General features: G+C 46.4%; 1 protein-coding gene and 1 pseudogene across 1 annotated transcript in view; one reads left to right on the forward strand and one right to left on the reverse strand.

Moving 5' to 3' along the window:
* Window positions 1-24,338, forward strand: part of LOC140185019 (uncharacterized) — a 777,523-nt gene that overhangs the window by 540,504 nt on the left and 212,681 nt on the right. The window lies entirely within an intron of this gene.
* LOC140185478 (probable G-protein coupled receptor 139) overlaps window positions 22,607-24,338 on the reverse strand; it is a 51,875-nt pseudogene continuing 50,143 nt past the window's right edge.

Here is a 24,338-nt window from a genome sequence, read left to right on the forward strand (position 1 = left end):
GACGGAGAAGAGGAGAGCTGTCGTCATTGGAGACTCTATAGTCAGGGGAGCAGACAGTAGATTTTGTGGACGTGAGAAGGACACCCGCATGGTTTGTTGTCTCCTGGGTGTCAGGGTCCGGGATGTCTCTGACCGGGTGCATGAAGTCCTGGTATGAGAGGGAAAGCAACCAGAAGTCGTGATACATGTTGGGACCAACGACATAGGCAGGAAGAGGGATGAGGTCCTGAAGTGTGAGTTTCGGGATCTAGGCAGAAGGCTGAAGAAAAGGACCTCAAGGGTGGCGTTCTCAGGATTGCTGCCAGTGCTACGTGACAGTGATGGTAAGAATTGCAGGAGATGGCAGTTGAATGCGTGGCTGAGAAATTGGTGCGGGGAGCAGGGTTTCAGATTTTTAGATCATTGGGATCTCTTCTGGGGAAGGTGAGGCCAGTACAGATTGGATGGGTTGCACCTGAACTCGAGGGGGAGCAATATCCTTGCAGGTAGCTTTGCTAGCATGGTTCGGGACGGTTTAAACTAATTTGCGAGGGGGATGGGGCCCGGAGCGATAGAGCAGTGAACGAAGTGCTTGGAGTAAAGCTAGATCTAACATACAGAGAGGCTTTGAGGAAAGAGAAGCAGAATAAACGGTGTAAAGACAGTAAGGTAGAAGGGCTGAAATGTGTGTACCTCAATGCAAGAAGCATCAGGAACAAAGGTGATGAACTGAGAGCTTGGATGCATACATGGAAATATGATGTAGTGGCCATTACAGAGACTTGGCTGGCACCAGGGCAGGAATGGATTCTCAATATTCCTGGATCTCAGTGCTTTAAAAGGGATAGAGAGGGCAGAAAAAGGGGAGAAGGGGTGGCATTGCTGGTCAGGGATACTATTACAGCTACAGAAATGGTGGGTAATGTAGCAGGATCCTCTTTTGAGTCAATATGGGTGGAAGTCAGGAACAGGAAGGGAGCAGTTACTCTGTTGGGGGTATTTTATAGGCCCCCTGGTAGCAGCGGAGATCCAGAGGAGCGGATTGGGAGGGAGATTTTGAAAAGGCGCAGAAATAACAGGGTTGTTATCATGGGTGACTTTAACTTCACTAATACTGATTGGCACCTTATTAGTTCCAAGGGTTTAGATGGGACAGAGTTTGTTAAGTGTGTCCAAGACGGATCCCTGTCACAGTATGTGGACAGGCCGACGAGGGGGAATGCCATATTAGATCGAGTTCTAGGTAATGAACCGGGTCAGGTCACAGATCTCTCAGTGGGTGAGAATCTGGGGGACAGTGACCACCGCTCCCTGGCATTTAGCATTCCATTCTATCATGGAAAAGGATAGAATCAGAGAGGACAGGAAACTTTTTAATTGGGGAAGGGCGAATTATGAGGCTATAAGCCTAGAACATGCGGGTGTGAATTGGGATGATGTTTTTGCAGGGAAATGTACTATGGACACGTGGTCGAGGCTTAGAGGTCGCTTGCAGGATGTTAGGGATAAATTTGTCCCGGTAAGGAAGATAAAGAATGGTAGGGTGAAGGAACCATGGGTGACAAGTGAGGTGGAAAATCTAGCCAGGTGGAAGAAAGCAGCATACATGAGGTTTAAGAAGCAAGGATCTGATGGGTCTACTGAGGAATATAGGGAAACAAGAAAGGAGCTTAAGAAGGGGCTGAGAAGAGCCAGAAGGGGGCATGAGAAGGCCTTGGCGAATAGGGTAAAGGAAAACCCCAAGGCATTCTTCAATTATGTGAAGAACAAAAGGATGACAGGAGTGAAGGTAGGACCGATTAGAGATAACGCTGGGAAGATGTGCCTGGAGGCTGTGGAAGTGAGGGTGGTCCTCAATGAATACTTCTCTTCGGTATTCACTAATGGGAGGGATCTTGATGATGGTGAGGACAATATGAGTGAGGTTGATGTTCTGGAGCATGTTGATATTAAGGGAGAGCAGGTGTTGGAGTTGTTAAAATACATTAGGACGGATAAGTCCCCGGGGCCTGATGGAATATTCCCCAGGCTGCTCCATAGGCGAGGGGAGAGATTGCTGAGCCTCTGGCTAGGATCTTTATGTCCTCGTTGTCCACGGGAATGGTACCGGAGGATTAGAGGGAGGTGAATGTTGTCCCCTTGTTCAAAAAAAGTTAGTAAGCACAGTCCGGGTCATTATAGACCATTGAGCCTTACGTCTGTGGTGGGAAAGCTGTTGGAAAAGATTCTTAGAGATAGGATCTATGGGTATTTAGAGAATCATGGTCTGATCAGGGACAGTCAGCATGGCTTTGTGAAGGGCACATAGTGTCTAACAAGCCTGATAGATTTCTTTGAGGAGGTAACCAGGCATATAGATAAGGGTAGTGCAGTGGATGTGATCTATATGGATTTCAGTAAGGCATTTGACAAGGTTCTACACAGTAGGCTTATTCAAAAAGTCAGAAGGCATGGGATCCAGGGAAGTTTGTCCAGGTGGATTCAGAATTGACTTGCCTGAGAAGGCAGAGGGTGGTGGTGGCGGGAGTACATTCAGATTGGAGGATTGTGACTAGTGGTGTCCCGCAAGGATCTGTTCTGGCACCTCTCCTTTTCGTGATTTTTATTAACGACCTGGATGTTGGGGTAGAAGGGTGGTTTGGCAAGTTTGCAGACGACACAAAGGTTGGTGGTGTTGTAGATAGCGTAGAGGATTGGAAAAGGTTGCAGAGAGACATTGTTGGGATGCAGAAGTGGGCTGAGAAGTGGCAGGTGAAGTTCAACCCGGAGAATTGTGAGGTGGTACACTTTGGAAAGACAAACTTCAAGGCTGAGTACAAAATAAATGGCAGGATACTGGGTAGTGTGGAGGAGCAGAGTGATCTGGGGGTACATGTCCACAGATGCCTGAAAGTTGCCTCACAGGTGGATAGGGTAGTTAAGAAAGCTTATGGGATGTTAGCTTTCATAAGTCGAGGGATAGAATTTAAGAGTCGCAATGTAATGATGCAGCTTTGTAAAACTTTGGTTAGGCCACACTTGGAGTATTGTGTCCAGTTCTGGTCGCCTCACTGTAGGAAGGATGGTGAAGAAATGGAAAGGGTACAGAGGAGATTTACCAGGATGCTGCCTGGTTTGGAGAGTATGCATTATGATCAGGGAGTAAGGGAGCTAGGGCTTCACTCTTTGGAGAGAAGGAGGATGAGAGGAGACATGACAGAGGTGTACAAGATAATAAGAGGAATAGATAGAGTGGATTGTTAGCGCCTCTTCCCCAGGACACCACTGCTCAACACAAGAGGACATGGCTTTAAGGTAAGGGGTGGGAAGTTCAAGGGGGATATTGGAGGAAGGTTTTATACTCAGAGAGTGGTTGGTGCGTGGAATGCACTGCCTGAGTCAGTGGTGGAGGCAGATACACTGCTGAAGTTTAAGAGACTACTGAACAGGTATATGGAGGAATCTAAGTTGGGGGCTTATATGGGAGGCAGGGTTTGAGGGTCGGCACAACATTGTGGGCCGAAGGGCCTGTACTGTGCTGTACTATTCTATGCTCTATGTTCTATGTTCTATGTTTTTAGTTGGAATTTGCCCGGAGTTTTCCACAAGCTGAGGTCAGGCCCCCAAGAAGTTGTGACTGGGACGGGTTTCCTTTGAATTCACTGGTTTCTGAGGTATTTTTCAGAGTGAATCTCTGGTCTTGTGTTTCAAGTGTCCGGTGGTGTATGTCACGGTCAGAGTCCACTGTCTGTTGGTCAATAATTGTGTCCCAGTACGTGAACCAAGGATCTGCTGACGTGTGTTAGAATTCATCCAGTAATGTCGTCACTGAGTCTCAAGTTACTAAGTTGTCCCTACTTTCCCTCTCAGACCGGCCGTAAACTGGGGCACAGCTTCGTACTCGAGAGGGTCTCGCCGCGGAATGCTGAGTGTTTGCTCATTTCAATGGATGCTGCCTAACATGCTGAGTTCCTCCAGCATTTGATGTGTGCTCTGCGTTCCTCCTCGGCTGCTTCCAGAGACAGTCACGGTTAAATCATTGAAACCGGACCCATCAGTAAATGGAATCGGGATTAGCATCGATCATTTCTACAGCTCGATTTTACTCCTAAACATTACTTACACATCGTCTTAGCTTCACACTGAAGAAGGCACGTCAGAGACAGCGTGACCCGTTCTGATGTCAGAGCGTCATAACATCCCAGTTCATGCGTTTGCTGCCCGGACTGATGACGGACAGAGCCAGCCACCTGATGAACCAACTATATAAGGGGAATTAATGAGCTGGCTGTCGCGGTCTTTTCCCCTGGGTCGTGTAGCCGAAAACCTCAGGGCACAGGTTTAAGATGAAAGGTCAAATGTGAAGGGCATCTGAGGATAAACGCTTCACCCCGAGGGTTCTCCATGTATAACCTGCAAGAAAATGTGGTTCGGGCAGATATGTTCGTATGGATTTGGGGTTGCACACGGATTTCGGTGTGTAGGCTGATTTGGGGGCGTAGAGTCAGCGGGTTTGCGAATGCACGTGGAATTGTCATTACGCTTGGATATCGGGTGCTTGTGTATTTGAGTCTGCAGACGGATTTGGGGGTGCGCGTGGATATTAGGTTGCGCACGGATTACGGCCGTGAGCAAATTTGGGGGTATCAGCGGGTTTGGGGAGCACGTCGGTTTGTCAGAGCGTGCGGATCTGTCTACAATCTCCCATCATTTTCCTAAGCTCCAGGGAATAAACTCCTAACCTACTCAACCTTTCCCCGCAACTCAGGTGCCCAATTCCCAGCAACATTCCTGTAAATCTCTCTGCACTCTTTCAATCATATTAATATTTCCCTCTAGGTAGGTAACAAAGGCTACACAAATGAGGCTCGCCACATCTGACACAGTTTCGACATACCATACCATGTCTGTACTCAGAACTTCGATTTATGAATGTCAATGTGCCAAAAGCTCTCTATACCACCCTGCCTACCTGTGACACCACAGTCAAGTCATTATGAATCTGTATTCCCAGATCCCTCTCTCCTACCGCATTCCCCGTTGCCCAAATGACCACCTGATTTGTCCACTCAAAGTGTAACATCTTATACTAGTCTGCATTAAAATTCAGCTGCAATGTTTCAGCCCATTTTTCCATCTGGTCCAAATCCCCGGGAAAAATTGACAGCCTTTCTGTGTGTCTACTATACAACGCAATCTGGATGACATCCACAAATTTGATGCAGTTTATCACATTATCATTCAGTTTGTTGATATGGATGACAAACGACAACATCTCTGCGCCTCTCCACAGGTCACAGGCTTCCAGTCAGAGAGGCGACTATTTAGTTCCGCACTTTGTCTCCTCCAATTTACTACCTCATTCTGAATGCCTAGCGACGCAACCTCTGTACCAAGGGACCTTGTCAATGGCCTTGCTAAATTACCTGTAGACCACATCCACTGCCTTTCTTCCATCAGATTTCTCAGTAAACACCTCCAAAGACTCTGTAAGTTTGATTAGACATGGACGTACCACGCGCAAAGCCATGTTGACTATCCCTAATCAGTCATTGGCTCTCTAGTTACGTATATAGCCGGTTCCTTAGAATAACTTCCAATCGCTTTCTGACTAAATATTTGTTGAGAGTTTTGCTCAGTGCTAACAATCCGGACTGGCTAAACAGAACTGTCACAGAAACAGCAATGAAGAATACTCCAAGTTCGTGTGCGCCGGTATTCCTCTGTCTCAACCAGGAACTTGCAGAGCTCACTAGTGAAGCCGAGTGGAAGCGACTGACACGATGGTGAAAGTTGTGACCACGGCCCGTGCCCGCACTAAAACTGCTTTCAGCCAAGAACTGAGGAAGTTGGAGGACCTACATTGCTACTCTAAACCTTTTATCCTCCGACAGCCCAAACAGGCCGACAACAATATATCCATGCGCAGGTCATATCTGCCCAGATCCCGATTCCACGAGATCCACAAGAACCCGCACACACTTATCCGGTGATACCCCCAAATCCGCATCAGATCATTCCAGAGCAAGAAGCAGAACAAAGTTATCTCAAAATGGAGGGTTGCAAGCAACTTAAGTTTATCCGGACTCTCGTGATAGCACATGTCCTGTGAACCAGGCAGCATCTTGGAAAACCTCTTCTGCCCTCTCTGCAAAACCTCAATATCCTCCTTATAGTTGGGGTGCAGTACTCCAGATGTGGCATAACCAGAGTTTCATGCAGGTGCAGCATAATCTACTGACTTTTCAACGCAATCCCTCGACTAATAAAAACAAGAATTCCATAAGCTTTCTTAACCACTACATCGACTTGTATAACCACTTTCAACGAGATATACTTTGGATCCCAAGATCTCTGCGCATAGCAACACTGTTAAGGATCTTGCATTTAAGAAAGTACTATCTCCTTGCATTTATCGTAGTTAATCCCCACCTGACATTTCTCAGCCCTTATCTGCAACCGATCTACATTGTGTTGTATTCTTTGCCAGTCCTCTACACGGTCGAAAGCTCCACAAATTTTGGTACCATCGGTAAATTTACCAACCCACCCATTTTCTTCTTCTTCATCCAGGTCATTTATATGCATCACAAACAGCAGAGCTCCCAGCACAGATCCTTAGGGAACATCTCTAATTCCAGGCTGCCAGGCTCCAATAAGAACCTTCAATCACTGCACTTTGTCTGCTGTGTGCAAGGCTATAAATTTATTCAGAGTCCCTTGGGTGTCCGGTATGGTGGTAGAAGTAAATACATGAGAGGTTACGAAGGGACGCGTTGGATCGGCACATGGATGTCAGGAATTTGAGGGATATGATCATGGTGTAGGTAGGAAGGATTAGCATTTGGGTGTTTTGATTTGCTTTTGAGCTGGCTCGGCACAGCATTGTGGGCCGAATGGCCTGTTCCTGTGCTGTACTCTTCCATGTTCCATGTATCGAACAAAGTATAAACTATTTTACTCTTCCCACCTGCTCACCACAGTGTAATAGTTATGTTGTGCTTATGCGGTCAGAGGGAAAATCTTCGCTCCTGTGCTTGTTGATTTCGTCTCTCGGTATTCAATATGACTCAATCCTGCTAGTTTGCTCTGGCCCACGGTTAACCACCGCCTTATTGGGGTCTTCCTCGTCCTCACACAAATTTTCAGGTTTATGGTTATGAATATGCTGAGGTGATAGAATTACTCCTTGTCATTGAAGCGGCAGCTGATGTTGGATTGTAGGGAATGAGTATCGAGCTGTGGGTTAGGGTTTCTGCGGATGTGTAGGAGGGGAGTAGGTGCTAGTTTATGGGTAGGGTTGGGAGATGAAGATGCAGCCTCCACATGGGGAGAGAGCGGAGTGGATGAGACCTGGTGTTAAGTGAGGCTGTGGCCAGGGTTAGTCGGGCTGTAGTCCGAGTTAGTTGGGTTGTGGGCCATTGGACGTGAGGATTAGGTTTAACGGTAAGGTTGGGGATGTATATGAGAGGTTGGAGGAGACAGGGTTGTGGAGTTTAGAGTGTGGCAGAATGTGGGCCTCTAGCAGATAGGTTGTGAAAAGACTTTAATCTGGCCCACGCCTTTCATTAAAGTAGTCTAACAATACTTGGCTTAATTAACGTGGCGTGCATTGGAACGCGACATCAGTAATGTAAACTGGGGTCTTAGGATAATTCAGGTCTTTAATCACTAGACATCCGCACCAGGGCGAGCCAGCAGGGTTGATCAGGTCAGGCTTGTGATATTCCCATGGACAAAGATAATGAAAACCATGTCATCTCGAGTTTAAGGTGTTTCAGACCTCTTAATTTGATTTTCTTTTAACAATTTTGGTAGCAAAATGCTTTGCGACTTAGTTATGCTTCATCACAAAGTGAGATGTAATTTTCCTGTTTTAAATTTACAGTAATCTCTGTTTTGCATCTGGGCGTGTGGGATCGCCTGTTTTAAATTGAGAGGGTTTACTGGGTTTTCAGAGTCACTGCACCCTATCAATTCGAGTTTAGTGGTGACCTGTTTTCTTTGGTTGCAACGTTACTCACTGCATCCCTCTCACCTTCTTGTTATCTGGGCTTTTTCACAGACATTTCGTGGACCGGGAAAATGAAGAACATGTCACTGTTTGTCTCGGTTGTGAAAATCATTCCTCTTGTGCTTCACTCGAGATTCAGTATCACGCAACCCTACCACTTTTCTCTGGCCCATGCATGAGAGTTAGTTTGGATTAGGATTTGGAGACCATAAGAACATAAAAATATAGGAACAGAAGTATGCTATTTGGTCCCATCGAGTCGGCTCCCCCATTCAATTATAGGGTGGTGCAATTCTTCCAGTTATCCCCACTCCCCTGCCTTCTCCATATACCCTTTGATGCCCTGGCTAATAAAAACCTCTCTATCTCTGCCTTAAATGCACTCAATGACTTGCTCGTGACAACAAATTCCACAGATTTACCACACTCTGACTAAAGTAATTTCTCCGCATCTCTTCTAAATGGACGTCCTACAATCCTGAAGTCGTGCCTTCTTGTCCTGGACGCGCTTACCATGGCAAATAACTTTGCCATATCTAATCTATCCGGGCCTTTTAAAATTTGGAATATTTCTGTGAGACACCTCCTTATTCTCCTGAACTCCAGCGAATACAGGCCAAGAGCTGCCAGTCGTCCCTCATACGATAACCCGTTCATACCTGGAATCATTCTCGGGAATCTTCCCTAAACCCTGTTCAAAGTCTGAATATCACTTCTAAAGTAAGGAGCTCAAAACTGCACACAATACTCTACGTGTGGTCTGAGGAGTGCCTTGTAGAACATCAGTATCGCCTTCCTGTTCTTACATTCTACACCTGCAGAAATGAATGCCAACACTGCATTTGCCTTCTTCAGTACCGACTCAACCTGAGGGTTAACCTTTAGGGTATCCTGCACAAGGACTCCAATTCCATTGCAACTCTGCATTTTGAGCTCTCCCTCCCCACCTAAATAATTGTCTTCCCGTTTATTTCTTCCACCAAAGCGCATGGCCATACACTTTCCAACATTGTGCTTTATTTGCCACTCCTTTGCCCATTCTCCTAAACCATCTATGTCTCTTAGACAGACGTAAGGTACAGGGATCTGCGGATTTAGATTTCAGGTTATGATTTATGGTCAGGAATGTGGAGTGTTTCATGTCTGATTTACGTTTCGGAACGGAGATGTGGCTCGTTTAGAGGTCATATTATGCTTAAGGTCATGGATGTGGGGAGGTAGCGGTCAGATTGGCAATTGGTGACATGGTTTTGGTGGGCTAGATGCCTGGTTAGGGTTTAGGGAAAGGGAAGAGTGGTGGTGGAGGTCAGATTAGATTAGAGTTTAGGCTCAGAGATGTGGGTTGTTAGAGGTCAGATTAGATTAGAGTTAAGGCTCGGAGATGTAGGGAATTAGAGGTCAGATTACGGTTTGGAGGCAGTGACGAGGGGACTTCGAGTTCAGTTCAGGGTTTAGGGAATGGGATGTTTGGAAGTTAGTTTTCATATTAGGATAAGGGGCGGAGATGTCGGAAGTTACAGTTCAGATTAGGATTCAGGGTTTGGGATAGCATGTTGTGGGAGGACAGATTTAGGTTTCGTGACAGTGGTTTGCTGTGTTAGAAGTCAAGTTATGTATCGGGGCAGGTTTGTGAAAGAGTTAAGATGAGATTGGGTTTAGTGACAGGCATGCTGAGTTTGATAACTAGACCAACCTCTCCCAACAACACAGGTCACCTTGTCCTGGCAACATCGTCGTAAACTTTCTCTGCACTCTCTCAAACACACACACACACACACACACACACACACACACAATCTTTCACGATCTCACAATCTCTCTTTACACAGCCTCCTGCGATTCGGAGCACTGTTGCTCCCAATGTCCCGGTCAATCAGACCGAGAATATTTAGTTGGAGACGAGACGGTGAATAAGAAGATCCGGAGCCCGGACCGGATACATTGAAGCTGCATCTGGGTTGCGCTCAGGGCGCGCCTTTATTAATCAACTGGAGCACAGAAATGATCGGGTATTTCACCGCGCTGATCACCTGCTCCCTGAATTTCGACTGAGTCACCGCGTAAATAAACGTGTTCGTGCACAAGCTGAAATTCCGCATCAGAACGCCAAACAAATGAAAGATCCATTCAGAATCATTGAAATTGAAACCATTTCCTTTGACCTGATAATATATGAAATTCACTACCAGTGTCATCCACAGGAGGATGAAGGTGCCGGAGAGGGTGAAGAGTAAAACCACAGACCTCCTCCTGCTCTCCATCTCCGGGTCACTGCGGTTCTCCCCCTTGCTCTGACCCTTCAGCCCCTTACGGACCCGACTGGCCACTAAAATGTGTCTGACTGTCAGAGCGTTGAGCAGCAGGATCCCAGCGAAAGGGAGCAAAGGAGTTAAAACATTCTCCGCCCAAGCCCGTGCTACCCACCCGGGGTCAGTGATAACTTTGTCCATGAGTTTACAGAACCACGGCACATTGTCGATGATCACTTTGGGTTCTAAGAGGAAGTATCGGGGTATGTTTTTCAGACAGAACAGCACGCCGGTTGTTGTTAGAACCACAGCCGCAGTTTTCCCAGTGCAATATCTTGTTTTCAGCTTCTGGCAGCAAATGGTGACAAACCGATCAAAGGTGAAAGTGACGGTGAACCAGACAGAACAGTCTGTGGCTGCGAACCTGAGTACGTTGTTAACCCTGCACACGGGAGTAATGTTCAAAAAACTGTACTTAAAGTAATTGTTTTTCATTCGGTAGAAAATGACCTCGGTGACAATGGTCAGTAGATCGGCTGCTGCCATGGCCACCAGGTAGCGAGTGGTGCAGGTAGAAAGGCCGCACTTTCCCCGGGACAGGATCACGATCGCCACTAAATTCACTGGAGAGAGAGGGAGAGAGAGGAAGAGAGAGGGAGAGAGAGGGAGAGAGACAGACAGGCAGACAGACAGACAGATAGACAGACAGAGATAGAGAGCGAGATGAGAATAGACACTGGCATTACTGAACAAGTTCTCCGGAAATTAACAGGGGATATGTATCATCTAAAGATCAGGAGTGCGAGAATGTTTAAACGGCTAACATTTGACACGGGTCACGCTATCCTTGAACTGTATTCCTCACTGTGCCAATAAGACGTTGTGTCACTAATCGTCGATGCTAAAACCGAGCTGCATGAACGACAGCGATCGGTGCTATCTCTGATTCCATCGCTAATGGAGCCGGTTTCACTGATTTGGCCGTGACTGAGCAGGCCTCGAGAAACTGTGGACCTGAGGGATCCGGAGGGTAACAACACACACAAATTACTGGACGAATTCAGCAGCTCAAGTAACAAGCAACACACATCAAAGTTGCTGGTGAACGCAGCAGGGCAGGCAGCATCTCTAGGAAGATGTACAGTCGACATTTCAGGCCGAGACCCTTCTTCAGGATGAAAAGATGCCCCAACCTACGACGTGTCGCAGAGGGAAAGCCGGGTCTAATTTGTAAACAGAAGCTGATGGCCTCATTAAATAACTAATTCTACAGCGCTCTGCACTTGGATAAAACTGTTCAGCATGTCTGTGGACACTGACTAAGGTGATTAAAAGCAAAAATAATAGATTATGAAGACACGCAGTCCTCTTTTATTGTCATTTAGTAATGCATGCATTAAGAAATGATACAATATTTTCTCCGTTGTGATATCACAAAACACAGGGCAGACCAAGACTGAAAAAACTAACAAAACCACATAATTATAACATTTAGTTAGAACAGTGCAACCATACCATAACTTAACCAACGGGCAGTAGAATCCGATTGTCACAGACTCCAAAAGGAAACATAAAACACAGGACCAGGTGTTCAGTCTGATCAATTCCTCGGAAATAGTGAACTTCACAATATAAAACCCTCCTAGTCCCATCTTCAGGTGAAAGTGCCTTTCTCCAGCACGGGTATAAATCTGGATGAATTCTCATCAAAGCCCATCCAGTAGGAGAGTTCCATTAGGACTATTCCGGAAAAGGTGTCATTAAAGACACGAAAGAAAAGTCCGAGTCCATCTCTCTGGCGGAGGAGAGACAGACGATTTGATTCGTTTGTCATTAAATATGCAAAATAAGCATTTCAGATTGACAGGATCGATATCCCTGACGGATATTTGTGCAATGGTCATCAAGTGCGAAGCTTGTCAAATGATCACAAACAGTCCGCACCAGTTAACATACAGAAACACCAAACATAAACTCCACTCACTCACCAGGAACTCCAATGACGGCAATAAACACGTACAAATTTTTCTGCAGACTTCTGTAACTATCTAACATTGAGGACATTTTCTCCGTCCAGTGATTCCACCCGCTGTGCTACCGGCGATCTCTCCGAATGAAATGTTAAGGTATTATAAGCCTGAGGCTTTTAATACCATTTAGCGACCCCACAGGGGCAGACTTCAACTGATTTAGAAATAAATATTTTCAAGTTATTTCCAAACCGATTACGTCAGACATGTGCATTCACCACAGTGACAGATAGTAATGGATAGTGTGATGTACTCAGGGCTGTAAATTGCGAGTAGCATTCATCCAGCAAAGGGAATCTTGTTTTAAATGCTATCAAACCCAGATTATCACCTGTTGATGGTCTCGGTGTGACTTTTCTACATCAGTTGAAGAATTGGTAAAGCAGATCGACTAAGAGTAAAACGGCCGCTCCACCGTGATTCTGTAGCAAATACAATCGAGCATCATCTGAATGCAAAATCAAGCACGTAAAAAAAAATTGCAGATGCCGGAAATCAAATCAACACACACATTTTAATTCTACTTCCCATTCTCATTCCACATGTCAGTCCATGGCCTCCTCTAGTGCCGTGATCAGGCCACACAGGATGGAAGAGCCACACTTTACGTTCCGTCTCGGTTGGCACCAACCTGATGCCATGAGCAGTGGTAACTAGAACTTCCGTTAGTGCTCGCCCCGTCCCCTTCACCATTCCCCTACTCCCGTTTCCCCCTCTGGTCTTATCTCCTTACCTGCCTATCAACTCCCTCTGGTTCTCGCCCTTCCCTTTCTGCCATGATCTTCTACCCTCTCTTATCAGATTTTTCTCTCTCCAACGACTTATCTGTTTCACGAAATAACTTCACCCCTGCCCACTCCCGCTGCCACCTATCTCCTACCACATTGTACGCCTTTTTTACTTCCCTTCCCCGGCTTTCCTGTTCTGAATTCTCTTTTTTTTTAAGACCTAATCAAGGATTTCGGCACGAAACCTAGACAATTCTCTTTTCCATCGAAGCTACCTGGCATGCTGAGTTCCTCCGGTATTTTTTTTCCACGTTGCTTTGAATGGAAACACATCCCTCTTTCCTGATTATCATTAACCTTCCTCAGGGTACCAGAAGTATACCAAACTTTGTCCCGGGTCAAAAACATGTCTCTGTTCATCTTGATTGCAATAAATGTTTGCTCTGAGAAAAGGAACCCGTCGCTTCCCTCCGTTTGTCTTACATCTACATGGAACAGCGAAAGGTAAAGCCCAGGAACAGACCCTTCGGCCCACAGTGTCTGTGCCAACCATGACGTCACATTCAATGGATCCTAACTCACTCTACATGATCGGTCTCCCGACATTTCCTGCCCGTCCGTGTGTCAATCCGCACAACAGTGACTGTGGGCATTTGGGTCACTGTTCTTAGATATTTTTAATCATGTGTGTTAATAAGTAGCCCCCAAGAAGGTGTCTGAACCGTCTGAGATGTCGCATCAATTATATGTGCTTCCATTGTAAATATGTACTTCAAAGGCACCATTTGTCAGACACAAGATATTGAAGTAAATTATGTCATTACAGCTTGTGAAATTGTGCTGAATCGCCTACTGTTACCAATGTCCTTCTAATTATAACCTCGTGATGTAGTTTGTGTGTGGAAGTCTCTACCGAGAGGGTCACCGAGGCAATATCTGTTGAGGTGTTGAATAAGCACTATCACCACCGACCTCAGCATGACCCACCCCGAACCCAACTCAGCAGCCTAAACTTGGGTGTGAGCATGTGTTGATAATATCACACCGTAGAGCCAGAGAACACAACAGTGAGCTGGAGAGGCGGAGAGGAAACTTCAGTTCTCGATGTTTAGTACATCCCTGTGTGTCTATGTGTTTGCTCCTTTGACTGTATGTGTGCCTATATGTCTGTGTGTTTGTGTGTACGCGCCTGGTGTTTATTCGTGTGACAGTATGCGTTTACAAGTGGGAGTTTGTGTTTCTGTATGTCTGTGTATTTATGTGTCTCTGTCTGACATTATCAGTCTGTGGAGGTTGGCTGTGTACGAGCATTTGTCGGTCTTTGTTTGTCAGTGTGGGTGGCTAGTTGTATGTGAGTTTGTGTGTACGTCTTTGTTAATGTGTGTGTGTGTGTGTGTGTGTGTGTGTCACTATTTGCTTGTGTCCGTGTATGTGTGTGCTTTTCAGTTTCACTGTGCGTGCCTGCGTCATTGTCTATGTTTGGGCGTGTGTGTGTGTGTGTGTGTGTGTGTGTGTGTGTGTGTGTGTGTGTGTGTGTGTTCTTGTGTTACCGTGTCTGTGATGAAGTGTGTGACTGTGTGTGTGTCTGAATATGACTACTGAGTTTGAGACAGTGTGATTGTATGTCTGTGTCGGTGTGTAAAAGTATGTGAGTACTTGTGTGTGTATGTGTGTGCGTCAGCGGTGTCTGTCTCATGTGTCTTTGTGTCTACGTGCTCGTGAGTGTCTGTGTGTGTTTGTGTTTTGGTTACGGAGTCTGTGTGCATGTGTGTGCGTCTGTGTCTATGTGTAGGAGCCTGTGTGTGTTTGTGACTATAACTGTCTGTGCCTAGGTCTCCCTTTGTATGAGTATGTGTGTGTGTGTATGTGTGTGTGATTGTGTGACTCTGAAAGTTGTGTATGTCTGTATCTGTTGTTGTTGCGTGTCTGATCCTGCTGATGTTTCTTATAGATTTTTTGTGTTACCGAGTAGCACAGTGCTCGTTTCTCTCTGTTGGATGTGTATATTTGGGTCTGTCTGCATGTCAGTGTGTATATCGCGATGTGTGTGTACATGTATGTCTGTGTGCTTGCGCGTGTGCACGTGTGTGGGGGCCTCTGTGTATGAGTGTGCACGTGTGTCTATGGCTGAGTATTTCTGTGTGTTTAATTTCTGTGTCTGTTGTTACACATGTAGGCGCTCGTATCTCTATCTACGTGTGTGTGTGTAACTGCTATACCGTGTGCTTGTGTCTGTATGCGTGCCTCTGCGTATGTCGGCTTGTTTCACTGCTTTGGGGATCCGCGCAGATTTAGGGGCACCTTTCTGAGTATCGGGTTCACACAGATTTGGTGCGTCCAGATTTATTTGTGCGTTTTCGAAAATGTCGATGCACACGGCTTTGAGACTACACACAGATATGGGTATGTCAGCGAATTTGGAATTGCACACGACTTTTGTCATGGTCTGGATCGGGTTCCCTTTAAATTTACTTTGTTTGTGTTACGATCCGGACCGTTGACTCCCTGTTTCCCTTTGGTTCCCTGTTTTCCCGTGCCCCTCGGACTTGGTGATTAGTGGCATTTTACTCTTGGCTGAACCGGCAGTTTATAAGTCTCGGGCTTTCAGCCGTTCGGCTCGAGAGCTTTAACGAAGTCACCGAGAGCCAATGTCATCTGGCCGGAGCCAGCCTAGTCTCCTCCCGAAGCAAGTCCAGTCTTCGCCCGAAGCAAGTGCCAGCCAGCCGCCTTCCCTTGTCAGAGAGGGTCAGTCAGAGTTGACACGCCGGGGCGAGTCAAGAGCTTGCTGCTGCTTGGAGCGTACTTGTGTCCAGTTATAGTACTGTCCATGGCTGTGTGGTCTCCGTAACCACGTCCTACGTCTAAAAAGGGTCGCGGCCCTATACTATGGAAGGGTCCTGACCCTGTGTCAAGAAGAGACCCGACTCCGTCCTGTGTCTAAGGAGGATTCCCGGCTCAGTGTCTATGCCCTGTGTCTGAGTCTGTCCCGTGAATAAGAAGAGACCCTGGCTCCGAGGTTTCACGTATCACGTCCTGACTCCTGAAGTTTCAAGTATCAAGTCCTGGCTCCGAGGTCCGTGTTCCGGGTCCTGGCTCCGAGATCCATGAATCCGAGTCCCAGCCCGGACCCTTAGTTCCAACCTAGTCCAGGGCCTTAGTCTTTGTCCATTACGCTATTCCCGCTTCTGCTTTGGTCTCCTTGTAACAAGCAATAAACTCAATTTAGTTAACCTCACAAGACGTGTTTGTGTCTTGCATTTGGGTCCACCCGGGCTCCCAGCGGCCACTTTGTGACAACTTCTGTGTGTTTGTAATGACGAGACAGCCATTTTGAGAACTGCTGGAAAGGATTCTTTGTCTGAAATAATCCAATGCGTGTTTGTCAGCGGGTTTGGGGTGCACTTTGATTTTGGGTGCACTCTTATTGAGGATGTGCGTAGATTTAGGGGCGTGCCTTCGAACATGTGGCTGCACACAGATTTGCATGGCATAGGTGCATTTGGAGGGGTGACAGGTTGTTTCATTAATAGATATTTATCAATGACTCTTTAAATGCACTTTTAAATGAACTTTGTTGTTGATATTTCCTTAATGTGTTTAAGGTGAACTGTTTGAAAAGATTTGTTTTTACTCTTGATAACGAATTGTGATTGTGGGGTTTTCAGCTCTTTTGCAGATGTACAGGATTTGGGGATGTAGCAGATTCACGGGGTGTCCTCAAATATGCGGTTGCACAGACATGTGGGGTTGCACGCGCACTTCGGGGTTTCGATGGATGTCGGGTTGTTACAAATCTCAAGATTGTTTCTTTAATCGAAAGTGTATGAATAAATTCAATTTAAATTTCGTACTTTGTTTTTACGGATTTTCATTAGGTGGACCCTTCTATTTTGTGGAGTGTTTGAAATTGTTTTTGCTCAAGGATATTCTGATAAGCATATAGGTTTGACTGCCGGTTTCAGAGTGCGGGCAGATTTGGGGGCGCGCTCTGATTTGAGGTTGTACAAAGATTTGGGGCCCGTGCGGTTTTGGGGCTGTGTACATATTTCTGGGTGCAACCGGATTTGTGTCTGTCGGTGGGAGTCTGGGCGATGGTTGGTTAACAAATCTCAAGTTGTCCATTTATAGAAACTTGAAAAATAAATGCACTTTGAACGTTGGTCTCTGTTCTTCTTATCACTTAAATGTGACCAAGCTACTCTGTGAACGGTGGGAAACGACTCCCGCTCTGGTATAATCTAATGTTCCTTTGGGGGGGGGGGGTCAGCATATTTAGGGGTGCATAGGTATTTGGTGTTGTGTACCGATTTAGGAGTTTGCGAGTGTCTGTGCACACGGATAGTCGGGGTACATGTTGATTTGGGAGCCCACACAGATATGGATGTGCGTACAGATTTGAGGATGTATGCAGAATTTGTGTGTATGTCGGCGCATATAGGTGCACAACGATTTGTGGGTGTCCGTGGATTTGGGGTTGTTACGAATCTCAAAGTTGTTCATTTATAGAGCCTTGAATAATAAATGCCTTGTGTCGGTGCATTTGGAGGAGTAAAGAATCTCAATATTGTTGTAATGTTGAAGCTTTATTAAGAAATCTATAAATATATCTAAACTGAACATTGTTCTTACTATTTCCTTAAGGTACAGGGAGCTACTTTGTGAACCTTTTGAAATGATTGTTTTCTCTTTCTGGGATAAGGACATGTGTATATGGGGGTGGCTGTAAGAACGAGGATAGGTAGGTGATGGAAAAGGGATGCGCTGAGCCTGATGGTTTGAGATGTGTCTATTTTAATGCAAGAAGCATCATGAGCAAATCGGATGAACGTTGAGAGTGGATCAAAACTTAGAGCTATCATGTGGTAGCCATTACAAAGACTTGGATAGCTTGGGGGCAGGAATGGCGACTTAGAGTGCAAGGCATTTGAAGATTCAGAAAGGACAGGGATGGAAGAAAAAGATGACGGGGCGAGTTACAGCTGATCAGACACAGTGCCACGGCTGCAAAAAAGGAGGGATTGCGCACTGAGTATCTGTGTGTGAAAGTTAGAAACCGGAAGGAGTCAATAACTCTACTGTGTGTTTTTATAGACCACCCAATAGTAACAGGAACATTGAGGAGAAGACCGGGAGCAGATTCGAGAATGGTGCAGTAATAAGGGGTTGTCGAGATGGGCGACTTTCATTTCCCAATATTGATTGGCATCTCCCTATTCAAGAAAGGGAGTTAGAGTTAGCCTAAGAAATTATAGACCAGTAAGCTCTACGTCAGGGGTTGGTAAATCGATGAAGAATATTCCGAGAGGCAGGATTTATGAACATTTGGAGAGGCATATGAATATTCAGCAGGGCTTTGTGAAAAGGCTGCCCGAATGAATTTTTTGAGGATATGACTAAACACGTTGATGAAGGTAGAACAGTGGATGCAGTGTATATGGATTTCAGCAAGGCATCTGATAAGCGAACCCAGGCAAGGCTTGCCGAGAAAGTCAGAATGCATGGGATCTAAGGGGACATTCCTTTGTGGATCCAGAGCTGGCCTGCCCACTGAAGGCAAAGAGTGGTTGTAGACGGGTCATATTCTGCATGGAGGCCGGTGACCAGAGTTGTGCCTCAGGGATATGTTCTGGTACCCCTATTAATATGAAGTTTATTAACGACCTGGATGAGGAAGTGAAGTGATGGGTTAGTAAATTTGCTGATGACCCAAAGGCTGGGGGTGGTGTGGATAGAGTGGAGGGCTGACAAAGGTTGCAATGGGACATTGATAGGATGGAAAACTGGGCTGAGAGGTGGCAGATGGAGTTCAACACAGACAAGTGTGAGGTGGTTCATTTTGGTAGGTCAAATATGATGGCAGAATATGTCATTAATGGTAAGACTCTTGGCAGTGTGGAGGATCAGAATGATCTTGGGGTCAGTGTCCATAGGACATTCAAACCTGCTGTGCAGGTTGACTGTGTTGTTAAGAAGGCATACAGTGCATTGGCCTTCATCAGCCGTGGGATTGAGTTCAAGTGGCGAGAGGTAATGTTACAGCTATATAGGACCTGGCCAGACACCACTTGGAGTATATGCTCAGTTCTAGTCACCTCACAGCAGGAAGGATATGGAGACTATAGAAAGGGTGCAGAGAAGATCTACAAGGATGTTGCGTGGATTGGGGAGCATGTCTTGTGAGAATAGGTTGAGTGAAGTTGGTCTTTTCTCCTTGGAGCGACGGAGGATGAGAGGTGATTTGATAGAGGTGTATAAAATGATGAGAGGCATTGATCATGTGGATAAATAGAGTCCTTTCCCCAGGGCTAAAATGGCTAACACGAGAGCACACAGTTTTAAGGTGCTTGGGAGTAGATACATAGGAGATGTCAGGGGTAGGTTTTTCACGTAGAGTGGTGAGTGCGTGGAATGGGCTGCCTGCGACGGCGGTGAAGGCGGTGGGCCTATTCAGAGACTCCTGGATAGGTACATCGAGTTTAAAAATTCGAGGGCTATTGGTAACCCAAGGTAATTCGCAGGTTAAGTCGGTGGTGAGGAACGCAAATGCAAAGTCAGCGTTCACTTCAAGAGGCCTAGAGAGGTAACAGCAAAGACGGCCTGGCTTATTCAATGGAGGCAAAAACAGGAAGGGACAGATCCAACAGCAGGGTAACGGCCTGACCTACCCCACGGATGCGAGGACGGGATACTGACGAGACGAACCAGAAACCACACTAGAACCCAGGGCCACTTGTATTCCCAGCCCCAAGACAAGGTGTTTAATCACTAGATACCCTCTCCAGGGAGACCCAGCCGGGTTGCTCAGGCCAGGCTTGTGATGTTCCCATGTACAAAGATTATGATAACCATGTCATCTCGAGGTTAAGGTGTTTCAGACTCCGTAATTTGATTTTATTTTAACAATTTGGGTAGTAAAATGCTTTGAGACCCAGTTATACTTCATCTCAAAGTGAGATGTAATCTCCCTATTTTAAGTTTACAGTAATCTTTATTTGGCACCTGGGTGTGTGGGATCGCCTATTTTAAATTAACAGGGTTTACTGGAGATTCAGAGTTACTGCACCCTGTCAATTCGAGTTTAGTGGCGAGTTGTTCTCTCTGGCTCCAGCTTAACTAATTGGATTCTTCTCGTTTCAATGTCTTCTCACGGGCACTTTCACGGGCATTTTGTGGCCTAGGAAAATGAAGAACATGTCACTGTCTGGCTCGGTTGTGATGATGCGGGCGGTGGGAAAATCATCCCTCGTGTGCTTCTTGATCTCTTCACTCGAGATTCAGAATCACGCAACCCTGCCACGTTGCTCTTGCCCATGCATTAGAGTTAGTTCAGATTAGGATTTAGAGACCATAAAACCATAGGGTATAGGAACAGAGGTAGGGCATTCGTCCCATCGAGTCGTCTCTCCATTCAATCATGGCAACTCTCACAACACGCTGGAGGAACTCAGCAGGTCTGGCAGCATCCGCGGAAACGATCAGTCAACGGTTCGGGCCGGCACCCTTCGTCAGGACTGACGAGGGAAGGGGCACAGGCCCTATAAAGAAGGAGGGCGGAAGGTGGGAAGGAGAAGGCTGGTAGGTTCCAGGTGAAAAATCAGTAAGGGGAAAGATAAAGGGGTTGCAGAGGGGAAGCAGAGAGGTGGTGGGCTGGAAAGGTGAAGAAGGAATAGGGGAAAACAATGGGTAGTAGAAGGAGGCGGAACCATGAGGGAGGTAGTAGGCAGCTGGGGGAGGGGGCAGAGTGACATAGGGATAGGGGAAGGGAAGGGGAGGGAATTACCGGAAGTTGGAGAATTCAATATTAATACCAAGGGGCTGGAGAATACCTAGACGGTATATGAGGTGTTGCTCCTCCAACCTGAGTTTAAATGCCCCTTCAATTATGGGCTGATGCAATTCTTCCGTTCATCCCCACTCCACTGCCTTCTCTCCATGCCCTTTGATGCCCTGGCTAATAAAAACCTATCTATCTCTGCCTGAAATGCACCCAATGACTTACCGCTCGTGGCTACAAATTCCACCGATTTACTACCCCCTGACTTAAGTCATTTCTCCACATCTCTTCTAAATGGACGTCCTACAATCCTGAAGTCGTGCCTTCTTATCCTGGACTCATTGGTCATGGGAAATAACTTTGCCATATCTAATCTGCTCAAGCCTTTTAAAATTTAGTATGTTTGTATGAGATACATCCTCGTTCTCCTGAACTCCAGCGAATACAGGCCAAGAGCTGCCAGACGTTCCTAATATGGTAACCCGTCATTACCTGGAATCATTCTCGGGGATCTTCACTAAACCATCTCCAATGTCAGTATATCACTTCTAAAATAAGGAGACCAGAACTGCACACAATACTCCAAGTGTGGTCTCAGGAATGTCCCGTACAGCATCGACATAGCGTCCCTGCTCTTATATTCTATACCTCTATAAATGAATGTCAACATTGCATTTTCCTTCATCAGCACCGACCTAACCCGGAGGTTAATCTTTAAGGTATCTTTCAGAAGAATTCCCAAGTCCCATTGCATCTCTGCATTTTCAATTCCTTCTCCATCTAAACAATAGTCTGCCCGTTTATTTCTTCCACCAACGTGCATGGCCATACACTTCCGACATTGTGTTTGATTTACCACTTTTTTGCCCATTCCCATAAACTAACTATGATTCTTAGGGAGACGTAAGGTACAGGGATCTGCGGATGTGGATTTCAAATTATGATTTATGGTCAGGCATGTGGAGTGTTTCAGGTCCGATTTGCGCCTCGGGACAGGGAAGTAGCTGGCTTAGAGGTCATATGTTTAAGATCAAGGATGTGGGGAGGTAGAGGTCAGACTGGCGATAGGGGACATGATTGCGGCGGGATAGATGTCTGGTTAGGGTTTAGGGAAAGGGAAGAGTGGTGCTAGAGGTCAGATTAGATTAGAGTTTAGGTTCAGCGATGTGGGGTGTTAGAGGTCAGATTAAGCTTTAGGGCAGCAATGAGGCAATTTAGAGTCCAGTTTAGGATTTAGGGAAAGGGATGTTTGTAAGTTAGTTTTCATATTAGGAAAAGGGGCAGGAATGTAGGAAGTTATAGTGCAGATTAGGATTCCGGGGTTGGGATGGGATGCTGTGGGAGGACAGATTTAGGTTTGGTGAAAGGGGGTTGCGGTGTTAGAAGTCAGGTTATGTACAGGGGTAGGGTTGTGAATTAATGAAAGTGAGATTGGGTTTAGTGACAAGCATGCTAAGTTTCATGCCTGTCCAACCTCTCCCTATAGCACAATTGACCTTGTCCTGGCAACATCTTCGCAAACCTTCTCTGTAATCTCTCAAATATACACACACAGACACACACACACACACACACACACACACACACACACACACACACACACACACACTTTCACTGTCTGTCAATCTCAGCCCCCACGAAGCACTCCAGCACTCCACTCAGCCAATCCCAGACGTCACTCTCTTGCAAGCACTTTCCTATCCCCCGCCATTTTCTTGCGGTCCACAGCACTGCTGCTCCCAATGTCCCGGTCAATAAGACGACCGCACGGGAATAATAGCTTGTAGACGATACGGTGAATAAGAAGATCCGGAGCCCAGACTGGATACATTGAAGCTGCACCTGGGCTGCGCTCAGGGCGCGTCTTTATTAATCAACTGGAGCACCGAGGTGAGCGGATATTTCACCGCGCTGATCACCTGCTCTCGGAATTTCGACTGAGTCACTGCGTAAATAAATGTGTTCGTGCACAAGCTAAAATTCCTCATCAAAACGCCGAACTCATGAAATATCCATTCAGAATCGTTGAAGTTGAAACCATTTCCTTTGACCTGATAATATATGAAATTTATGACCAGTGTCATCCACAGGAGGATGAAGTTGCCGGAGAGGGTGAAGAGTAAAACCACAGACCTCCTCCTGCTCTCCATCTCCGGGTCACTGCGGTTCTCCCCCTTGCTCTGACCCTTCAGCCCCTTACGGACCCGACTGGCCACTAAAATGTGTCTGACTGTCAGAGCGTTGAGCAGCAGGATCGCAACAAAAGGGAGGAACGGAGTTAAAACAGTCTCCAGCCAAGCCTGTGCTACCCACCCGGGATTAGTGATAATAGTTCCCTTAAGTTCACAGAACCACGGTACGTTATTGATGATTACTTTGGGTTCCCAGAGGAAGTAGCGGGGAATGTTTTTCAGACAGAACACTACGCCGGTTGTTGTCAGAACCACTGCCGCAGTTTTCCCGGTGCAATATTTTGTTTTCAGCTTCTGGCAACAAATGGCGACAAACCGGTCAAAGGTGAAAGTGACGGTGAACCAGACAGAACAGTCTGTGGCTGCAAACCTCAGTGCATTTATAACCCTGCACACAGGGGTAATGCTCAGAAAACTGAACATAAAGTAATATATTCGACTGAAAATGATCTCGAAGACAATAGTCAGTAGATCGGCCGCTGCCATGGTCACCAGGTAGCGAGTGGTGCAGGTAGAGAGGCCGCACTTTCCCCGGGACAGGATCACAATCGTCACTAAGTTCACTGAAGAGACAGAAAGGGAGAGAGAGAGAGAGAGAGAGAGTCAGACAGACAGCGACTGAGTGAGAGCAGAGAACAAACATTGGGCATTACTGCACAAATTATCCGGGAATTAACACGGGATCAGCTTCGGCTGACGATCAGTTGTGCGAGGATGTGAAAACGGCTGCAAATCTAACATCTGGCACCGTCACACTGTCTTTGAACTGTTCTCCTCACTGTGCCAATAAGACGTTCTGTGACTAACCGTCCGTGCTAAAAGCGAGCTGGATAAACGACAGTGATCGGTGCTAACCCTGATTCCATCGCTGATGGGGCCATGAGAAGCTCGACATCTGGTGGGCCTGAGGGATCCGGAGAGAAGCAGCACACACAAATTACCGGAGGAACTCTGCACCTCAAGAAACATTTATGCATTTGAACAAACACTGACCGTTTCGGGCCAAGATCCTTCTTCAGCACGAAACGATGCCGCAGTTTACGACGGGTCTCAGAGGGAAAGCCGGGTCAATTTAGTAAACAGTAGCTGATGACTCAATTAATTAATTAATTCTACAGCGTAGTGCACTTGGATAAAACTGTTCAGCACGTCTGTTGACATTCATTCAGGTGACCAGCCCCAATTATTAACCAACGGGCAGTGGAATCCAAAGGGAAACATAAATCCGAGAACTGGGTGTTCTGTCTGATCAATAGCTCAGAAATAGTGAATTTCACAATGTAAAACCCTCCCAATCCCATCTTCGGGGGAAAGTGCCTTTCTCCAGCACGGGTATAAATCTGGACGAATTCCTATGAAAACCCGTCCAGTCAGAGAGCCGCACCGGGACTAC

This window comes from Mobula birostris, chromosome 20, assembly GCF_030028105.1.
Source record: "Mobula birostris isolate sMobBir1 chromosome 20, sMobBir1.hap1, whole genome shotgun sequence".
In the NCBI taxonomy this organism is placed as follows: Eukaryota; Metazoa; Chordata; class Chondrichthyes; order Myliobatiformes; family Myliobatidae; genus Mobula; species Mobula birostris.